Here is a 21,191-nt window from a genome sequence, read left to right on the forward strand (position 1 = left end):
TCAAGTTCTGCCACGTTGTTCCTTGCATCTCCCTGTAAAGTAGGCTAGTGCATCTTCACTGTCAAATTAATGCAGTTTGACATCACTTTAACAGCCATGGCTCAGTGCTATGGAATCCTGGGAGTTGTAGTTTTGCAAGGTCTTTAGCAAAACCATAAATGGGAAAGCACCAAGAGCTGGGAAGTAAAGGACAGAGTGAGCAGAAAGGAATGGAGAAGGAAAGTCTTCAAGGTGCAGAAAAACAAAGGGTTTTATTCACTCTTGAGTCTTGAAATGCAGTTCGTCAAAGGCACTACAAATAAGAACAAAGCACACTTTATAAGTAGTGTTCTTAAATTGACCATACACTATAATTATAAGGGTGGACATGATATTATACTAATAAGCGTTTAAAAGAGGGAGGGGGGGGAGAAATACCAACGAAAGGTTTTGCACTGTCTTCAACGCAATATCTTCTCTTTGTTTCCTGCACAAAATTATAATAAATATTTTGTGAAATTAACTTCAAGCTATGTGTATAAGAAACATAAATGAATTCCATATTTAAACTTAGGTCAAGATGTTTTTTTATTATATATGTTTATTTATAGAAATACAAGTATTCCAAATCCCCACATCCAAAACTATTTGGTGCCAAGCATTTTGGATACAGAATACGCAAGTTTGTACAGGTATTTTTAAATCCAACATACCATTTTGCTCCCAAGCTTTTTGGATAAGCTGTACAGTATACCATTAGAAGCCCCATTGTTAAAATCAGAAAGAAAATATAGGGTGATTTTTAAAAAACTCATAATCTACTAGAGCCCATTTAGACTCTCTGGAAAAAAAATCTTCATGTCAGGAATGACTTGAGAAACTGCAAGTCGCTTGTGGTGTGAGATAATTGGTCATCTACAAGGACGTTTCCTTGGATGTTTTGATGTTTTACCATCCTTGTGGGATGCCTTTCTTATGTCCCCGCATGGGAAGCTGGAGCTGACAGACGGGAGCTCACCCCCACTCACCGGATTTGAACCCCCAACCTTTTGGTGAGCAGTCCTGCCAGCACAAGGATTTAACCCACTGCACCATCGGGGACTGGAAAATATGTTCCAGAGCCTGGGAGCAGTCACCAAGAAAGCCCTGTATATTATTTAATGTATGTAATATGTAGTAATAAATTGTATATTATATTATATAATAATATATTATGATTTTCTATGCAGTGTTCTGTGTCTATGAGTAACACTCCTGTATTAAATGTATTATATTATATACAGTAGAGTCTCACTTATCCAACATTAGCTTATCCAACATTCTGGATTATCCAACGCTTTTTTGTAGTCAATGTTTTCAATACATCGTGATAGTTTGGTGCCAAGTTCGTAAATACAGTAATTTCTACATAGCATTACTGTGTATTGAACTACATTTCCTGTCAAATTTGTGGTATAACATGATGTTTTGGTGCTTAATTTGTAAAAGCATAACCCAATTTGATGTTTAATAGGCTTTTCCTTAATCCCTCCTTATTATCCAACATATTCATTTATCCAACGTTCTGCCAGCCCGTTTATGTTGGATAAGTGAGACTCTACTGTACATGTAATACATGTATATAATACATGTGTATATATGTATATTATATACACATATAAGTGATGGTATTAGCTGGTTTAGTCAAAGAGAAACTTTAGGAAACGAAGCCAAAAAGGGGACTTGAAACTGAGCATGGAATGCAAGTATCCTTATGGGTGGAAGTAATGTGTTGCAGTGGTTTGAGTGTTGGAGCAGGATTCTGGGAGATACGGGTTCGAATTGTGTTCTGCCGTAGAAACCTATTAGTTGACCTTGGAAAGGTCACACTCTCTCAACCTTATAGAAGAGTCTAGCAGAGACAGTGTGGAGTAGTGGGTTGAAAGGGCTGAGTGTTGGACTAAGACCAGGATTCGAATCTTCTGCTAAGCCATGGTTGCTCCTTGGGTATCCTTGGGTAAGTCACATTCTCTCAGCCTCAAAGGAGAGCAATGGGAGGACTCCTCCCAAGGAATTTAGCCAAGAGACCCTGATTTGAAAGCACATAGCTATGGCATGGGGTGGGAATCAGCAGGGTGAATACTCTAAAGCAGGCCTGGGCAAACTTGGGCCCTCCAGGTGTTTTGGACTTCAACTCCCACCATTCCTAACAGCCGATAGGCTGTTAGGAATGGTGGGAGTTGAAGTCCAAAACACCTGGAGGGCCCAAGTTTGCCCAGGCCTGCCTTAAAGCCACCCAATCCCCTTTAACCTTGGAGGCTAAGCAGGGTCAGCCCTGGTTAGTACTTGGATGGGAAACTGCCAACGAATACCAGGATATGTTTCAGAAGAACGAACTTGCAAAACCACCTCTTAAGTATTCCTTACCATTTAAAAAAACCTGTTGGGGTTGCCATAAGTTGACAGACGACTTGAAGGTACGTTTACCTTGGAAAAGGCAAGGCTGACTGGCAGCGTGAATTGAAAACATTGACGCAGCAACATTTCGTAAGACATGTTTCTCTGATCTCATCTCACGCCTTTGGGAAAGAAAGTGGGAGAAAAACATAAATAAACCTATTTGGGATTTCCAGTTCCTTGTGTCTTTTGAGACCTGCCTTCCAGGAAGGCCATTTAGACATTGGGAGCAGTCGCTTTTTCGTCTCTCCTTGTGGGAGTATCTCCCAAATTATGAGTTTGCAGAGGCTGAGACCAGAAAGACAGGAACTTGCATGGAAAAATATGATCTGCAAAAAAAGAGATAAACAGTTGTTTAAAATTATCCACCCTAAGCAACCCCAAAACCTGCTCCAGATGCTTTTGTTCTGACCAGGATCCTCTTCCTCCTCCTTTCTTGTTCTTGCAGACACTGTGTTTTCCAAACTGGGTGAGCTGAGCTGCTCAATAAATCATGAAAATTATGATGCGATTACAAAAACATGCCATTTAAATATAGAAGCAGGGCTTAGACACTGCCCGGCGGCGGCGGAGACTCTTACTCCGAATGCTGTTATTACCATCTTTATTATTAAAATATTTCTGTCCCACCTTGGCTTATAATGTCTCAGGGCAAGTTTTAAATGGTTTTATAATAAAAGGGAAAATAATGTGGGCATTCTCAAATCATGTTATAGACGTTGGAAAAGCATGTTATACAACTTGGAGAAGTTGAAAACCGCTCCAAAGCCAGGCGTGTATACATTGTTATTGTTTGACTTCACTTTGTTTCTGACCTATGGCAACTGTATTGTGGGTTTTGTTGGTGAGATTTCCATTGCCTTTCACTGGGAATTGTAGGGTTCAGAAACATTAGAACAAGCATGGGCAAACTTGGGCCCTCCAGGTGTTTTGGACTTCAACTCCCACAATTCCTAACAGCCTACCTAACAGCCCAAGTTTGCCCATGCCTGCTGTAGAATTAATGCCGTTTTGACACCACTTTAACTGCCATTTAACCTACTGATGCCTCAATTAATTTAATTTTTTGGTATTTATTTTTATTTCTGAAATTTCCCACCCTTGGCTTATACTGGAATCAATGTTTTCCCAGTTTTTTTGTGGTAAAATTAGATGCCTCGGCTTATATTCGGGTTGGCTTATATTCAAGTATATACGGTACTTGTTATTTATATAACTGAGATTGCTTACTATAGTATCTGTATATATTGGTATGCAGTTTCCCCCTTAACTCTATGTTGTTTGAGGTTGTGGGGGGGACTACAGACCATGTGACCAGATCTGGGACTATTCAGACTGAGACTCCATTCTGGAATTCAATACAGTTGAATATAGTATAGCAGTTAGTTATGCGTCAGTCAGTACAGTATGTAGATGAGTTAAGTATGCTGCAGAAGTTAAGTCAGTATGCATTAGAAGTTGGTTGAGAACAGTATGCATCAGAAGAAAGTGTTTGTATGTAACAGAAAAGAGACTGACACAGAATGCTTAAAGAACAAACTGTTTAAATTTTGAACCAATAAGCACTGTACCTGTATGCTGAATACATGAAGTTTTGAAAGTAAATCAACTATGTTAAATTTTAACAAAGACTATGTATGTTTTGGTCTCTTGAAGGCATGATTTAAAAGCAATATATTTTATGGGAGAGTAGATGTTTCTTTTTTGGGGCAACTGAAATAACTTCTGAAGATCTGCTATATATTTTATGCATTGGCATATCTTTGTTCCTAACCGTTCAGAGAGAAAACCAGTGATATCAGTCTAACAACTGAGAAACCTAAGTGGCCCTGCATGAATACTAATGGATATTTACCACTAAGGAGAAGCTTGACTCAAGCGAGTTTTTAACTCTTCTCAGGAAGATCGTGCGTTACAAAAAGGTTATGATTATTCCAAATAGTGTGAATGCCAATTGATCTCCAAAAAGGGCCACACTCCCAAATAGTTATGGAGATTCTGTTTTTCCAAAAGGTTATGATCTCTAACAAGACCATGCCTTTCCAAAATATATATACTAGTGTTTTCACTTGCAGGAAAATTTTAAAGATCCCTCTTGATTTTTTAAAGATGTCTGTAATCAGACCATGCAACATTTCACAAGTGCAAACCAACATCATATTTTGATCAGGATGGCAATACATATTAATGAAGTCACAATCTAGGAGAGGCTGCATCAGTTTGCCTTTGTTTGTTTCCACTGGGAAGGCAAATTTCTCCCCTGCTTCGTCTCTCCTCATTCCTGATTTAATTGTGAACTCCTTTTGCACCCTGAACTCTATTTGCAGCAACTGAACTAAGCTGAGGACAAAGGGAAGAAGTCAGAAGAGGAGAGAGAAAGTGGGATGCTTTAAAAGAAGCCGAGAAAGTGAGATGACAGAGGATTCATAGGGACTGCCCCGGCCAAACTGGGACAGGTAGAGATTACGATGTGTCATTCATTGCTGCTCTTCCAACGTGTCCTTTAAACTGTTCACTTTCTCTTTCTTTTAAAAACCAAAGCAATTTGCCCTAGTACAAAAGATTTCAAATCATCCGAACAGAATAATTTTGCATCAGGGAAATGTAATCCTGTTTTATTCCAATCTCAGGACTGTGGATTTTTCAAAGGGCAGGATTTCAGCAATATCATCTTGTGTCCTATGCTCTTTCTGTACAACTCTGATCTTGGAGCTCTAAATGCAGAGGAAGGGTTGGTCACAGAGAGATCTGACATTCTGGATTATCCTCGCTGCAGATTTTGAGAAGCAAAAGGGAACTTCTGTGCATTTAATGTGCTTCGAGCTAAGGAAAACCAAGTTCATATAGAATAGGAAACATGTTTATCAAGATTGCAGGTGATAACTGCAGCAAAATTGCTAATAGCAAAAACTGGAAAGAAAAAAAGGAAATCCAGTTAGAAGAATGGTACAGGGAAATTTGGAACATAGCAATCAATGATAAGCTGACTTGCAGTATTAAAATTAAAAAGGGAATATCGAAACAAACAGATTTTTTGAAAATATGGAGAAAATGTATTGAGTATATTTTTAATGAGGGAAAGGGGTATAAGCCAGCAACAGAGACAATGAAATTTTGGACTTGTGAAACAGTATAAGTTGGTTGGTCCTTGTGAAAATGGCACAAAATAAGGGGAAGGGAAGAGGGGGGAAAGGTATAACAATAATAACGATAATAATAAATAAATAAATAAAACATGTATAAGTAGATAAAAAGGTGTAGTAGAGAGATATGTAGTAAAGTTGTAATGGAAAAGTCTAAAACTGATAAGAAATATGCATAAAGATGTTTTGATTCTGATTTTTCTTTATTGTTGGATTGCATAAAATGTGATATGTCTGGGATACTGTAAAATGAGGAAAGAATGTATACTTATACATTTTGAATTATAAATTAATAATAATATTGAAAATAAAACATGTATAGGTAGATGAAGGGTGTGTAGTGGAGAGATGTATAGTGAAGTTGTAATGGAAAAGTTAAAAGACTGATGGGAAATATGCTTGGGGATGTTCTTGATTTTTTTTTTTGGTTGTTGTCGGATTGTATGCAACGTGATGTGTTTGAGATATTGTAGAATGAGGAAAATGTGAGCTTGTACATTTGGATTGATAAATTAATAAAAACAATTTTAAAAAGTTTGCAGGTGGCACCAAATTGGTGGGATCACTTATACTGCAGAGGACAGAATCAGGATCCCAATGGCTTTAATAGATTAGAGAGCTGGGCCAAAACGAACAAAACAAATTTCAACAGGGAGAAATGTACGGTACTACAGAATGAATTAAATGCACAGATATAGAATGAGTGACACCTGGCTTGAAAACAGTCCATGTGAAAGAGATCTAGAAGTTTTGGTAGACCTCAAGCTGAACATGACTAAACGGTGTGATATGGCAGCTTAAAAAGCCAATGTAATTCTAGGCTTCTTCAATAAGAAGATAGTGCTGAGATTGAGGGAAATCATGGTTCTACTCTGTTCTGCTTTGGTCAGATCTCTTTACCTGGAATAACCAAGCCTGTATCCAGTGCTGGGCACCACGATTCAAGATGGACAAGCTGGAAGGTGTCCAGAGAAGGCCAACCAAATTGGCAAAGGTCTGAGTAGGTTATGAGTAGTGGTTGAAAGCGTGGAGAAAAGAAGGTTGAGAGAGGACATGAAGGTTGAGAGAGCCATGTTTAAATATTTGGAAGTGTTGGGGTTGTTGCATGTTTTCCGGGCTGTATGGCCATGTTCTAGAAGTATTCTCTCCTGACGTTTCGCCCACATACCTCACAACCTCTGAGGATGCCTGCCATAGATGTGGGCGAAACGTCAGGAGAGAATACTTCTAGAACATGGCCATACAGCCCGGAAAACATACAACAATCCTGTGATCCTGGCCATGAAAGCCTTCGACAACACACTTGAAAGTGTGTCACCTTGCTCCAGAAACAAGGACATGGAGCAATGGAGTCAAACTGTAGAAAAAGATACTCTACCTAAACATTAGGAAGAACTTTCTGATGGCAAAATCTGTTCAGCAGTGGAACAAAATGTGTGGCGTCTCCTACTCTAGTGGTCTTTAAACTGAGATTGGACGGCTATCTGACAGGAAGGCTTGTATTCCTACAGGTCTTATGGGAGTTGGACTGGATGGCCTTTGAAGTCTCTTCCAACTCTAGGATTCTAGGATTTTAGTCCGTAAAGGATTTCCCCAATCCAAATGCCTGGCTCTGTTTTGTCCCCTGCACAAGCGGAGCTAATGACTCCTTTCCAGAGAAGGTTTCTCCTTCCCACCCAAGGTGTGAGCCTTTTCCTGGGTTCCATTGGTAACACGTCTAACTGGTTTGGAGGCCTCGAGCGGGAAGCTATATCGGGCATAGGACGTGAGCATGGAGATAGTGAGGTGTGTGTTGTTTTGGACCTGACCCCATCCCTGGTTGTGCGGTTGAACGTGCCTGTTTTAAAAGCATTCTGGAATGTGGTACCAGTGCTGCAAGCAGTTGTTGTCGTGTGCCTTCCAGTCAACTCCAGTTCACAGCTTGGCAAGATTTCTTTAGGGAGGAGCTTTGCCATTGCTGCTTTCTTGTTCAAGGTCACCCAGCACTATTCTTGGCAAGGTTTCCTTGGAGGAGGTTTGTTACTGCCTTTTTCAAAGTAGTTTGCCTAAGGGCACCCAGTAGGTTTCCATGGCCAAGTGGGGATTTGAACTCAGGTCTCCCAGAGTCCCGGTGCATTCCTCAGCTCAACATCATCTTGGGTCCCCCATTATTTGCATATTTGTCATTAGTGGTTAGTGCTGTATAGTGGATTGATTGTTAGACTGATCGTTGGAGTAATACTCTGGAGAACAGAGTCAGCCATGAAAACCCTCTGGTGAATCTTGGTTAAGCTACAGTGAGCCCCTGAGGAAGGCAGTGGCAAACTCCTTCCTTGTGAATCTTGCCAAGAAAATCTTAGAAAAGGGTTGTGTTTGGAAACCACTTTGAGTCCCCCATCCGGGGTGAGAAAAGCAGTATACAAGTGAAGTAAAGAAATAATAAATAAATACCATAAATTAGATTCCAATTCTAGGTGTTGTTGAAGGCTAGTATGGGCCTCATTGGTATATACCCCACAACCTCTGAGGATGCCTGCCATAGATGTGGGTGAAACGTCAGGAGAGAATACTTCAGGAACATGGCCATAAGGTAAAGGTAAAGGTTTCCCCTGACGTTAAGTCCAGTCGTGACTGACTCTGGGGCTTGGTGCTCATCTCCATTTCTAAGCTGAAGAGCCAGCATTGTCCTTAGACACCTCCAAGGTCATGTGGCCAGCATGACTGCATGGAGCGCCGTTACCTTCCTGCCAGAGCGGTACCTATTAATCTACTCACATTGGCATGTTTTCGAACTGCTAGGTTGGCAGGAGCTGGGGCTAACAGTGGGCGCTCATTCCGCTCCCGGGTTTTTGAACCTGGGACCTTTTGGTCGGAAAACACACAACAACCCAATTCTAGGTGTTATGTAAATGCACTTGGGTTACACACTCTCAACCTCATTATAGATTTACCTGAAGACTTCCTTAGGTTAGGAACACAACAAGATATGAATGAGAAACCTTTGAGAGCCCAGGTCAGTAACAACCACATATAGATGTTGCAACTCAAGACTTCCACGATAGATTATCTTATTTTGTATGACATTTATTATTTAACATTTACCTGTTTTACAATGCTAAAGGCAATAGAGAAATAACAATACAGTATTACCAAAGAGTCCCGGTGGCAAAGTGTGTTAAAGCACTGAGCTGCTGAACTTGCAGACCAAAAGGTCACAGGTTCAAATCCCGGGAGCAGAGTGAGCACCCACTGTTAGCTCCAGCTTCTGCCAACCTAGGAGTTCGAAAACATGCCAATATGAGTAGAACAATAGGTATCACTCCGGCGGGAAGGTAACGGCGCTCCATGCAGTCATGCCGGCCACATAACCTTGGAGGTATCTATGGACAAAGCTGGCTCTTCGGCTTAGAAATGCAGATTAGCACCAACCCTCAGAGTCAGTCACGACTGGACTTAATGTCAGGGGAAACCTTTACCTTTATTACCAAGGAAAGCAAAATATATAGACCCCAGACTCCAATTCCAAACAGGGCAGGGCAGATCTTGCAAGGGCAGCATGGATCTTACAAATGTTCATTTTTTGCTATAATCCCAAAGAATTCCCCAGCCGACATGGCCAAGTCTGTACCAGCTGGGGCAGTTTAAGGGTTATAGTCCAAGTATTGTGTTTGGAGCTATTCTATACACCTCCCATTGATAGTTTCAGGAAATACCCTTTCCATGCCCTTTGAAGCCTTGGATTGGAAAGGTGTGTCCTTCTTATTTCCCTGTCTCTCACCAGTTGCCCAAGTCTTTCCAGTCTGTGCATGCACCAGGCTTTCCTGGCTTCTCATTTTTCAACCCTGTTTCAATATCTCCTGTTCCTTTTCCCCTTTGTCAAAAAGTCTGGAGGTTTAATATCAGAAATGGTCATCCTAGGTCAGATTTTGCATTGCTAACTATACAATCATCCCTCTACATTTACAATATTGATTTTTGCAGATTTGATTATGGATGAATTTGATTTAAAATGTTTTCTCTAGAAATGTCTAAGTTGTCCAGTGCAATTTTATGTTCCACCTCCACGAGTCACACTAGAAAACCTAGATATTTCTAGAAATAACACCTTGCCCTGACTGTCTAGGTCAGTGGTTCTCAACCTGTGGGTCCCCAGATGTTTTGGCCTTCAACTCCCAGAAATCCTAACGGCTTGTAAACTGGCTGGGATTTCTGGAAGTTGTAGTCCAAAACACCTGGGGACCCACAGGTAGAGAACCACTGGTCTAGGTCCTTCAGTGTGATTAAATGGTCAGCTTTCATCATAAATTGGCATTAGAGTCGTGTTGAAGATCTGGAAATGCCTAGAGAGTTGTTGTCTCAGACTTCGAGTCTCTTTGAAGAGGAAAAAGGTGACACAATAACAACATTTTATTTATTCCTGGTTTTTCCCTTTCATGAGGATTCTATGCCTGGAACTCCTGAATGATTTTTATGGTGGTGTAAATTAGTTAAATTAGCCTCCCCACATAAGTGGTACCTAAATTTCCTACTTGATAGATGCAACTATCTTTTGGGTTGCTTAGGTCAACAACGAGCAGGTCTATTTTTTATTTTAATTGTTGGGTGCTCACTCTGACATGGGCTGGCCTCGAACTCATAACCTCTTGGTCATAGTGATTTATTGCAGCTGGCTACTAACCAGCTGCAAACACCACCACTTTAACACGACTCTGCTTTAAATCTCAGTTTATATTTTAACAACAATGTAAACTACATGTAATTTGGCACACATGCCCCAAGTGGCATATATCCTGTGGGATCCCAGTGTAGGACTCCTCTGCATGTACTACGAAGTATTTCTCCAGCATTTGGTTCAACACTAAGGCCTTTGAGTGTATGCGTGCACACATTCCATAGCTCTGAGCCATGGTACTAAAAGTGTTGTCAAAGTGGATTAATTCCACAGTGTAGACACACCCTTTGATAGGAAGAACATGGTGAGTTTGACTTAGCACACATCAAGCCCATAGATCTACCCAGTCAGTGCTGGAATTATTCCTCAGGAACTTTGGAGAACCCTGCCTTATCTGGTGGCCTTCGATCTTAATGTTAACCAAACCAGCTTAGCTTCTGAAATTGGATGGGAGCCAACATTTCCAAAGTGGTGTGACCTTGTTTGAATTAAGCAGGATGAGCCCTGGTTAGTACTTGGATGGGACACTGCCAAGAGAGATCAGGTGCTGAAGGCAGTATTTTTAAGGAAAAAACTGGCCAAACTGTTTCTAAGGATTTCTTGCCTAGGAAAGCCCTCCTGAATCCAAGTATTCAGCAGAAATCAACAGGCAACTTGAAGGCACACACATGCGCAATCTTACTTTGATCTCTTTCTCACCAAATGCTAGAAGATAGAGTTTCCAGCGCATGGGGAAAGGTACTTCTTTGAATGGTCACTCCCAGAATCTGATCCTTGAAGCTCAGCACATTCAGCTCTTCTTAGTACTTGGATGTGACACCATCAACGGATAACAACAATGTGTCAGCAAAGACCTGGCAAAGGATTCCTTGCCTTAAAAAACCTTATGAAATCCATGGGGTTGCCTTAGGTTGAGAGGAGACTTGAAGGTATAGACGTGCACAAGATCTGGCCTTGAGCATGTCTGTGCCTTCAAGCCTCCTTGCAACCTAAGGCAACCTCATGAATTTCATAAGGTACTAGCTGTGCCCTGCCACGCATTGCTGTGGCCAATTGGAATTGCAGTGAATAGCCTCGCTTCTTGAAAGCCTGCTGTTTTCTACATAGGGTATGCTTGCTGGGCCAGGTTGAATGAGATGGAGTAGCCTCGTGGTTTCCAAAGTCTGGCTTTGAAGCTGCAAAGCTGTTCAGTGTTAATCAAGGTGGGCCACAAAGGGGTTGATATATGTGTGGAATAATGTGCAGTGTGGTAGAAAGAACTGTTGTCTGGTTGAGGCAGGTATTGCCATGGATCTCCTTGATTAGCATTGAATAGGCATGCAGCTTCAAGGTCTGCCTGGTTAGTACCCGGAAGAATCCTTTATTGGGACGTGTTAGCTGGGTGTGATTATTTAAGTTGTTTAGCATTGAATGGTCTTGTAGCTTCCATGCCTGGCTGCTTCCTGCGTGAGGGAATCCTTTGTTGGGAGATGTTAGCTGGGCCTGGTTGTTTCCTGTGTGGAATTCCCCTGTGTTCTGAGTGTTGTTGTTTATTTAGTGTCCTGATTTTAGAGATTCTATTGTTGTGTATTGTTATTAGAGCACAGTAATTATTATACATTATATTGCTAATGTTATATGATTTGCATGGAACAGGATTATACGAGGCCCCTTCTACACAATGGTTTAAAATTCACACTGAAGTGGTGTTTTTGTTGTTGTTGTTGTTTGTTTGCTGTGGCCTAGGAGGCAGCCTGGCTTTGAAGCTGCAAGGCTGTTTAGTGTTAATCAAGGTGGGTCACAAAGGGGTGCATTCCGGTTTTTGGGAGTTTTTTGGCCCCATGGAGGTTAGGGATGTGTTCTTTCTAAGAACGTAGAGATGTGGATGAGGGGTTGTGTTGTCAATTTTCTAGGTTGGGGGGCCTTTAGTGTTGTTGTTTTGCCCGGTGGAGCGATGCCATTCTCCTTTTATATATATAGATTCTTGAGCAAATTCTGAGAATGGCAATCCATAAAGAAGAACTTTCCCTAAGCTCAGGAGGACTGCCGAGGCACCCCAGGTGCTGTAGGTTGTGTTTCAGAGGAAGCAGCTAACAAACCCACCTCAGGGCACCCCATGCCTTAAAAAACCCTGTGAAATTCATGGGGTTGCCTTAGGTTGAGAGGAGACTTGAAGGCACACAGAAATTCATGGAAGCGTATCAACACCCAGATTTGGCACCATTCGTGAGTCAGTGTGATGAAGTGGCCTGTGTGATTTGGAGAACTGGGTTTGGATCCCCGCTCATTTATCCCTGTGTTGTCCTGGGATAAAATAGTGGGATAACAATAAGTGAATGGAGCAAAGGAGTGAAATCGAGTTTCAATGGCACTGCCTGACCTTGGGAAGTCTTCCTGAGTCAGTTTTACGGACAGGGTTTACGAAACCGGATCTGCCGACGTGTGTCTTTCCATGGCCCCAAGGCCGGCAGACATCCCTATGATGACACCCTTCTTTTTCTATTGCAATCTTTGGTTGCATCTTGGGCTGGAAGGAGACTTACTTTAAGACTCAGTTGATGCTATTTTGCAGCATGGAGGTCATTAGGGAGAGAGTCAGCAGGGTTTGAGCATTGCATTGTGACTCTGGAGTCCTGGGTTCAAATCCCCACTTGGTCATGAAGCTCGCAGATTGGCCTTGGGCGAGTTACACTTTCTCAACCTCAGATGAGGGCAATGGTAAATCTCTTTGGAACGAATATTTCCATGGATGGGTAATCCCAAAGCTCAGGTAATGTACCATATATATATGTACCGAGTATAAGCCAACCCAAATATAAGCCGAGGCACCTAATTTTACCACAAAAAAACTGGGAAAACATTGACTCCAGTATAAGCCGAGAGTGGTAAATTTCAGAAATAAAAATAGATACCAATAAAATTACATTAATTGAGGCATCAGTAGGTTAAATGTTTTCGAATATTTACAATAAAGCTCAAATTTAAGATAAGACTGTCCAACTCTGATCAAATCATTGTTCCCATCTTCTTCAATGTCAATGTGTTTATGTATTCTTTTAATAATAATAGAGTAAAATAATACATGTAATAATAATAATAATAATAATAATAACAACAACAACAACTTGCTTAGTTTCTCCATACCTCACAACTTCTGAGAATGTGGGCGAAATGTCAGGAGAGAATACTGCTAGAACATGGCCATACAGCCCGGAAAACATACAACAACTCTATAATAATAATAAATATAGGAAAATAATACATGTAATAATAAATAGAGTAAAATAGTAAATGCAATAATAATAATAATAAGATCAGAGTGAAATAATAAATGTATTAATAATAATAAAAAATAGAGTAAAATAAATGTAATAGTAGCAACAATAATAGAGATAAATAATAAATGTAATGATACCAATAATAATAGAGAAAAATAATAAATGTACCATATATTCTCAAGTATAAGCTGACCCAAATATAAGCCAACCAGGACCCTCACCCGAGTATAAGCCGAGGGGGGCTTTTTCAGTCTTAAAAAAGGGTTGAAAAACTAGGTTTATACTCGAGTATATACAGTATACTCCAGTCCTATATTCAAGATTCCCAGGATGGCATAAAATAAATCAATTCAAATAAGAAGCAGTAAAAAGTAATTTATGACCCAAAGGTGTATTAAATTCTGTGCAATAATTAATAGCGCTAACATTATGTCAATGTATGATGATTCCAAGCAAGCTTCAGCTGAGATCCCTGCCTTACGCCAAGCCTTATGCATTATATATTAATTGTTGCTTGGTGAGCAGGCACCACATTTTAATTGCATGGCCAGACTGTGTCTGCATAAATCAAGAGAAAAATGTAAAAGAGAAAAGCAGATTTATTTCTTTTGAAAGGCACCCAAGCTAGTTCTTTGGGAATCATAAGAACAGCAGAATGAAATGGTAGGATAAAAGTATTTGTGTAACAAAGACAATAAAAAGTAAATGTTCTCTGCACCATGCCAGTTATGTTTTGTTTTATAGAGTTGGAAGGAAGGGCCATCTAGTCCAACCCAACATCCAAAATCTCAAATATTTCTGCTCCCAGGCATTTTGGATAAAGGACACTCAACCTGTAGTTTTGTTTGTATGCCACATTTGCCACAGTCTGTTGTTCTCAAAGCAATTTGCAGAACAAATAAACAGGGCACCGCAATTGTGTTTCATCATAGCATAAACCCAGTTACAGTTGAGTTGTTGTGTTTCGAAAACTGGAACAAAAAGGAGACCTACCAGTAAGTCGGTTAACTCTCCGGTGTGCCAACATCAACATTACCTTTGTCCTTAACCTTTCACTGAACTGTTCCTATTAAGAGACCTGATCCAAAAATGCCTCCCAACACATTCTCAGCCTCAGGTCACCATAGGAATGAACTTGAAGGCACACAAGAAGGTGAATTTATCATCAGGTCTCATTGGCAGGATTTGTGTTTGGCGGGATTACGTATGCTGCCCTTTGAGGCTGAAAGTTCGAGACTTGATCAATGTCTTCCAATGGGTTTCCATAGCTAAACAAACCACTAGTTCATGCTTGTTTGTGTTGAAGCGTTACATAAACTAGCAAAACCGAATCAACCATATTATTCTCTAGATCTGCTGTTCTGAACATGGCAGGAGAATGTAAGGTTGGTGGGAGATTTAATCCAATCTGGCTGATTTTACAATGTCAATTCTTCCTTTATTGCAGTTTAATATGCTTTTTCCATGATTTTATGACAGAACCAATTAGGAAATGACATTTATAACCCAGTAACATAAATAGTGTTACATAGTGTAATTGGGAGTTCCAAATACAGTAGAGTCTCACTTATCCAACCTTCGCTTATCCAACATTCTGTATTGTCTAACGCAGTTTGCCTTTTAGTAATCAGTGTTTTTGTAGTCAATGTTTTGAATACATTGCGATGTTTTGGTGCTAAATTCGTAAGTATAGTACAGTAGAGTCTCACTTATCCAACATTCTGGATTATCCAATGCATTTTTGTAGTCAATATTTTTTAAACATCGTGATATTTTGTTGCTAAATTAGTAAATACAGTAATTACTACATAGCATTACCGCGTATTGAACTACTTTTTCTGTTAATTTTTTTGTATAAAATGATGTTTTGGTGCTTCATTTGTAAAATCATAACCTAATTTGATGTTTAATAGGCTTCTCCTTAATCCCTACTTATTATCCAACATATTCACTTATCCAACGTTCTGGCGGCCCGTTTATGTTGGATAAGTGAGACTCTACTGTAATTACTACATAATGTTACCCTGTACTGATCTGCTTTTTCTATGAATTTATTGTAAAACTTGATGTTTTGGTGCTTAATTTTTAAAATCAGAATGTAATTTGATGTTTAATCGGCTTTTCCTTAATCCCTCCTTATTATCCAACATTTTCACATATCCAACATTATGCAGGCCCATTTACGTTGGGTAAGCGAGACTCTACTGTAATTTGTACATTGACTCAGAGGTGGGATTCACAAGCTCACTATAGATATTGGACTATACTTCCTAGCAGACTTTGTAAACATTGACCATGTGCAGAATTCTGGGAGTTGTAGTCCAACAATATCTAGAGAGTCCCAACCGCTGGTGAACTTCCTAACTATGAGAGCTGTTAAGCAGTGGAACTCTCTGCCTCGGAGTGTGGTGGAGGTTCCTTCTTTGGAGGCTTTTAAGCAAAAGCTGGATGGCCATCTGTCGGGGAGGCTTTAAATGCAATTTTCCTGCTTCTTTGCAGAAGGTTGGACTGGATGGCCCATGAGGTCTCTTCCAACTCTATGATTCTATGGTGTGGAAAATCACAAAGATATTTGGAGTCATTGCAGAATGGGAAAAACCTTGAAACTAGTCTCGCCAGGTTTCGTGAAAAACTTTCCCTTTATGTTACATATCATAGTTTCTCCTGCAAGACATTTGTGGTAGAGCATTGCCACAATTGCTTTCGAAGAAAGGATCAAAGCTCGCAATTTCCATTCCTGGAATGGGCGCTATCTCTTGCTTTTTCCAACAGCAAACCCCTAATATCTAAATCTCTCAACTGAAAAAGGGTCTGATTGTGTCTTTGCAAGATTTTGACACTGTGCTAAACCATTTTGGCGACCCCCTGCCATTAATGCTGCTGGTTAATGAGCCACGAGAACGGTTTGAAACTGACTTGTCACAAATGTGGGAAGAGGAGGCGGGCGCAGGGCTTCCTTTGCCTTGGGCAATCATGGCAGCCCTCCTTTCATCTCTCCTCTCTTGCAGGGATATGCATCTGATTTGTGTATATTTAGCTTTTTTTCCTTTTCCTTCCACCTTTTTTTTTGTTCTGATCTATGGTGACCCTAAGGCACTGCCATCAGTGAGATTTCCTGACAAAATTAGTTCAGATTAGGCAGAAAAAAATGAAATGCAAAGATACAGAATGGGGGATGCCTGGCTCGACAACAGTCCATGTGAGAAAGATCTTGGAGTCTTTGTGGAGAACAAGCTGAACATGAGCCATGAGTGTGATGCAGCAGCTAAAAAGCCAATGGGATTTTGAGCTGTATCGAAAGGAATCTAGTGTTCAGATCAAGGGAAGTCATGGTGCCTCTCTACTCTAGACCTCTTTATCCAAAATACTGTACCCATGACTCTACGCTGAAAAGTGTCCAGAGGAACAGGGCAACTAAAAGGATCGAAGGTCTGGAGACCATGGATCCTTATGAGGAATGTGGGCATGTTTAGCCTGCAGAAGAGATGGCTGAGAGGAGACATGAGAGCCATCTATAAATATGTGAAAGGATAAGGAAGAGGAAGAAGATTTTTTTTCTGCTGCCCTGGAAACTAGAACTCAGAGAAGTGGGTTCAAATCACAGGAAAGGAGATTCCACTTCAACATTAGAAAGAACTTCCTGACTGTAAGAGCGGTTCAGCAGTGGAACTCTCTGCTTCGGAGTCTGGTAGAAGCTCCTTCCTTGGAGGATTTTAAACAGAGGTTGGATGGCCATCTGTCAGGAGTGCTTTGGTTGTGCTTTTCCTGCATGGCAGAGGGTTGGCCTATATGGCCCATGTGGTCTCATCCAACTCTATGATTCTAGAGGGGGTGTGCTGTTGCCTTTCCCTGAGGCCGAGAGAGTGTAACCGGCATTACTGAGTTTCCACAACGGAGGAAAGTTTCAAACCAGAGTCTTAGCCCAACACATATGCCATCTTTTTAAGGAGTGAAATGTAAAGTGCGGATCCTCATTCTGACAATCCTTGGAGTGTCACCCCTAAGGAAAATCCCAAAATGTGTTGATACGTTTTTTAAGAAAATACTCTAGCCATTTTATTTCCAGCAGAGAATGTGTTTTGTAAATCTAATGGACCTAGCCCAATTAATACCAAGCCAATTTGACTGGAATGTATCTAGAGAAGGTTGACTCAGGGTGACACAAATGATCAAGGGTCTGGAGAACAAGCCCTATGAGGAGTGGCTTAAAGAGTTGGGCATGTTTATCCTGCAAAAGAGAAGGCTGAGAGGAGACATGATGAGGGCCATATACAAATATGTGAGGGGAAGTCATAGGGAGGAGGGAGCAAGCTTGTTTTCTGCTGCCCTGCAGACTAGGACGCGGAACAATGGCTTCAAACAACAGGAAAGGAGATTCCACCTGAACATGAGGAAGAACTTCCTCACTGTGAGAGCTGTTCAACAGGGGAACTCTCTGCTGCAGAGTGTGGTGGAGGCTCCTTCTTTGGAGGCTTTGAAACAGAGGCTGAATGGCCATCTTTTGGGGATGCTTTGAGTGCTATTTTCCTGCTTCTTGGCAGAATGGGATTAGATCAGTCTCTTCCAACTCTAGGATTCTATGAACTCTTGGATTATAATAGGGTTGCCTCAACGTTTCTAGGAAAACCCATTGAATTTGTGGGGATTGCAGCTCGCTGGAAACTGAGGAGACGAAAGAGAAGTGCCAGGTTGTGTTTATCATCCCTATTAATCATTAAGAGAGAAGTCAGTGTGGCTTCATGGGTTGAGCATTGATTTAGACTCTGGAGACCTGAGTTTGAATGTTTGCTTGGCCATGGAACCCAATGGATGATCTTGGGCGAGTCACATACTCTCAGCCTCAGAGGAAGGCAATGGAACAAATCCCACCAAGAAGCCCTGTGATAGGGTTGCCATGATGGGTCTGAAATCCCAGTGCTCACATAATGTGTTACCCTATTCCTCTATCCAAGATTCCTAGCATGGCATAAAATGAAATCAATTCAAATAAGAAGCAGTAAAAAAGTAATTTATGACCCGAGGGCGTATTCAAGGATGTGCAATAATTAATAGAGTTAAAATTATGCCAATGTATGAAGATGCATTGCCAGGCAAGCTGGAGCTAAGATCCCTGTCTTTGCATTACCTATTAATTGTTGCTCAGTTAAGCAAGTGCCACATTTTAATTGCATGGCCAGATTTCATCTGGGTAGAGAAGACATAATAGGGGGAACCAGCTGTATTTATTTTTAAATGCAGCCAGATAATTATATTGCAATGACAGAACAGAAAAAAATAGAACAGTAGGATAAAAGTACTAGCAAAGAGACAACAACAAATGCTCTAGTTATATTGTGTAATACAGATTTATAGAATAGAAAGAGTCCAATGTGGTTCACTTTCCCTATTTGAAATTGCTCTTCCTAGAGTTCGCTGAGCTTCAGAAAAACCCGTTTTAAGGTTGCCATAAGTCAAGAAACAACTTGGAGGCACATGGCACCAAAGAGGTTGGATGGATGGCCATCTGTTGGGAGTGCTTTGATTGTGATCTTGCATGGCAGGATGGCCCACGGGATCCCTTCAACCTCTATGATTTTAAGAGATGCCTTTAAAGCAGGCACGGGCCAACTTTGGCCCTCCCGGTGTTTTGGACTTCAACTCCCACAATTCCTAACAGCCTACCGGCTGTTAGGAATTGTGAGAGTTGAAGTCCAAAACACCGGGAGGGCCAAAGTTGGCCCGTGCCTGCTTTAAAGACATGGAGAGTGCCAGGGGACGGCAGTTGCCTTAATGCCCTTCTTGGGGTCCCCCCAGAGGCATTTGATTGACAGCTGTTGGAAACAGGATAGGCAGCCAGATGGACCTTCAAATCTGATCCACAGCTTGGAAACCTTTTCCAGTCCAGGTTGTGCACACCATAATCTTCAACAATCTGTGGAGACTCGGCGTTTTTTGTGGCTGATCAAATGGCAAGAACAACAATATCAAGTTATATCTTGCCTTTTCCTTCAGAGCCAGGGTTCTAGGCGCCTTTAAAACTGAAACAGATACAAGAGAAGCATAGGGAATTATTGTTATATTAAGGAAAACAGTTTGGGACTCGAAGCAGTGCTTTTGCATTTTAGAATGTTTTTATGAATGTTGATGTAAGTTAATAATTTTTAATCTGATGTATAGTGTATTGTATAGTTTTTATATGTGTGTTTATTGTAAGCCGCCTCGGTTGAGAAGGGCGGGATATAGATGTTGTAATAAATAAATAAATAATTAAATAAGTAAATAAAATCCCGCATTATCTGCTTTGAAGAGGATTATATGGCAGTGTGGACTGCCCTGGTGGTGCAGTGGATTAAACCACTGAGTTGCTGAATTGCTGACCGAAAAGTCAGAAGTTCAAATCTGGGGAGTGGGGTGAGCTCCCGCTGTTAGCCCCAGCTTCTGCCAACCTAGCAGTTCGAAAACATGCCAATGTGAGTAGATCAATAGGTACTGCTCCAGAGTGCTCCACGCAATCTTGCCGGCCACATGACCTTGGAGGTGTCTACGGACAACTCTGGCTCTTGGGCTTAGAAATGGAGATGAGCACCAACCCCCAGAGTTGGATGCGACTGGACTTAATGTCAGAGGCTAACACTCCAGAAGCTAACACTCCAGAAGACAGGAGCAGAATTCAAAACGATCTTGACAGACTAGAGAGATGGGCCAAAACTAACAAAATGAAGTTCAACAGGGACAAATGCAAGATACTTCACTTCGGCAGAAAAAATGGAAATCAAAGATACAGAATGGGGGACGCCTGGCTTGACAGCAGTGTGTGCGAAAAAGACCTTGGAGTCCTCGTGGACAACAAGTTAAACATGAGCCAACAATGTGATGCGGCTGCAAAAAAAGCCAATGGGATTCTGGCCTGCATCAATAGGGGAATAGCGTCTAGATCCAGGGAAGTCCTGCTCCCCCTCTATTCTGCCTTGGTCAGACCACACCTGGAATACTGTGTCCAATTTTGGGCACCGCAGATGAAGGGAGATGTTGACAAGCTGGAAAGCGTCCAGAGGAGGGCGACTAAAATGATTAAGGGTCTGGAGAACAAGCCCTATGAGGAGCGGCTTAAAGAGCTGGGCATGTTTAGCCTGCAGAAGAGAAGGCTGAGAGGAGACATGATAGCCATGTACAAATACGTGAGGGGAAGTCATAGGGAAGAGGGAGGAGGGAACGAGCTTGTTTTCTGCTGCCCTGCAGACTAGGACACAATGGAATAAGGGCTTCAAACTACAGGAAAGGAGATTCCACCTGAACATCAGGAAGAACTTCCTCACTGTGAGAGCTGTTCGACAGTGGAACTCTCTCCCCGGGGCCGTGGTGGAGGCTCCTTCCTTGGAGACTTTTAAGCAGAGGCTGGATGGCCATCTGTCGGGGGTGCTTTGAATGCGATTTCCTGCTTCTTAGCAGGGGGTTGGACTAGATGGCCCATGTGGTCTCTTCCAACTCTACTATTCTATGATTCTATGATTCTATGAAAATCTTTACCTTTATATGGCAGTGTGGACTCAGATAACCCAGTTCAAAGCAGATTTTGATATTATGGGTTATATGGCTAGTTTAAAAATCAATAAAATAAATACATAATAGGAATTAAATTATCAACCATTAAGAAGTAAGTTCTTAAAGGGGTGCATCTACACCAGGAATGGGCAAACTTGGTCCCTCCGGGTGTTTTGGACTCCAACTCCCACCATTCCTAACAGC

The sequence above is a fragment of the Anolis carolinensis genome, chromosome 4, assembly GCF_035594765.1.
Source record: "Anolis carolinensis isolate JA03-04 chromosome 4, rAnoCar3.1.pri, whole genome shotgun sequence".
NCBI classification, from domain to species: domain Eukaryota; kingdom Metazoa; phylum Chordata; class Lepidosauria; order Squamata; family Dactyloidae; genus Anolis; species Anolis carolinensis.